The sequence below is a fragment of the Nematolebias whitei genome, chromosome 1 (genome assembly GCF_014905685.2).
Source record: "Nematolebias whitei isolate Nwh7 chromosome 1, NemWhi1, whole genome shotgun sequence".
NCBI classification, from domain to species: domain Eukaryota; kingdom Metazoa; phylum Chordata; class Actinopteri; order Cyprinodontiformes; family Rivulidae; genus Nematolebias; species Nematolebias whitei.
This window is the reverse complement of record NC_056498.1, coordinates 88,200,763-88,202,793: the sequence shown is the minus strand read 5'-3', so window position 1 is coordinate 88,202,793 and position 2,031 is coordinate 88,200,763.

Here is a 2,031-nt window from a genome sequence, read left to right as displayed (position 1 = left end):
TGTATATATGTATATATATGTATATATGTATATATGTATATATATGTATATATGTATATATATGTATATGTATATATGTATATATATGTATATATGTATATGTATATATGTGTATATATATGTATATATGTATATGTATATATGTGTATATATATGTATGTATATATATATATATGTATATATGTATGTATATATATATATATGTATATATGTATGTATGTATATATATATGTATATATGTATGTATGTATATATATATGTATGTATGTATATATATGTATGTATGTATGTATGTATATATATATATGTATATATGTATGTATGTATGTATATATGTATGTATGTATGTATATATGTATGTATGTATGTATATATGTATGTATGTATGTATATATATGTATATGTATATATATATATGTATATGGCCCATGATCACGCTGGATGAACTGCAGAGATCTACAGCTGAGGTGGGAGAGTCTGTCCATAGGACAACAATCAGTCGTACACTGCACAAATCTGGCTTTTATGGAAGAGTGGCAAGAAGAAAGCCATTTCTCAAAGATATCCATAAAAAGTGTTGTTTAAAGTTTGCCACAAGCACCTGGGAGACACACCAAACGTGGAAGAAGGTGCTCTGGTCTGATGAAACCAAAAACGAACTGTTTAGCCACAATGCAAAACGATATGTTTGGCGTAAAAGCAACACAGCTCATCACCCTGAACACACCATCCCCACTGTCAAACACGGTGGTGGCAGAATCATGGTTTGGGCCTGCTTTTCATCAGCAGGGACTGGGAAGATGGTCAGAATTGATGGGAAGATGGATGGGGCCAAATACAGGACCATTCTGGAAGAAAACCTGTTTGAGTCTGCAAGAGACCGGAGACTGGGACGGAGATTTATCTTCCAACAAGACAATGATCCAAAACATAAAGCCAAATCTACAATGGAATGGTTCACAAATAAACGTATCCAGGTGTTGGAATGGCCAAGTCAAAGTCCAGACCTGAATCCAATCGAGAATCTGTGGAAAGAGCTGAAGACTGCCTTTTCACAAACGCTCTCCATCCAACCTCACTGAGCTCGAGCTGTTTTGCAGGAAGAATGGGCAAGAATTTCAGTTTCTCCGTGTGCAAAACTGATAGAGACACAAGAGACTTGAAGCTGGAACTGCAGCAAAAGGCGGCGCTACAAAGTATTAACGCAAGGGGGCCGAATAATATTGCACGCCCCACTTTTCAGTTTTTTATTTGTTAAAAAAGTTTGACACATCTAATAAATTTCATTCTGTTTCACAATTGTTTCCCACTTGTTGTTGATTCTTCACAAAAAATTTAATTTTATATCTTTATGTTTGAAGCCTGAAATGTGGCAAAAGGTTGAAAGTTCAAAGGGGCCGAATACTTTTGCAAGGCACTGTATATATATATATATATATATATATATATATATATATATATATATATATATATATATATATATATATATAGCACTATATTCCTGTGTGTTATATTCACATTATTTCTTTCCTGTTAGAAGGTGGGCTGATAACTACAGAATCGAAAGTGAAAATGAGAAGGAAAAAACATCTAGACCTACATGCAAATGTCCAGATTTTATTGTTGTTTTGACTTACAAACAACTTTCTGAGAAATGATATACCAGTGCAGTGGTGGGCACATCTAACCAAAAAGTTAAGTTCGCTAACCGCTTATTCGATACCTAAAAATTTGCTTTGCTAACGCTAAACAGGTGCAGTAAATGTTAGACCCATGAATCTCTAACCAGGATAATCACTGTGAAAAATCACATCATGTTGCTGCTGATCTGTTTTCATGTTGTTGTGTTCATTCGTACTTATCTGCTCACCCAGACTCATGTTTGTGCTGCTGTTCGGTGTATGGTGTTTATTGTTTTTATGCTTTTAGTGCTTAGTGTATATTTAGCTGATGTTTTTCTTAGTTCATAGTCGTAGTTCATATCTTAGATCTTATTACTGTTTTTCTTTTACATTTTATTGTTGGATGTAC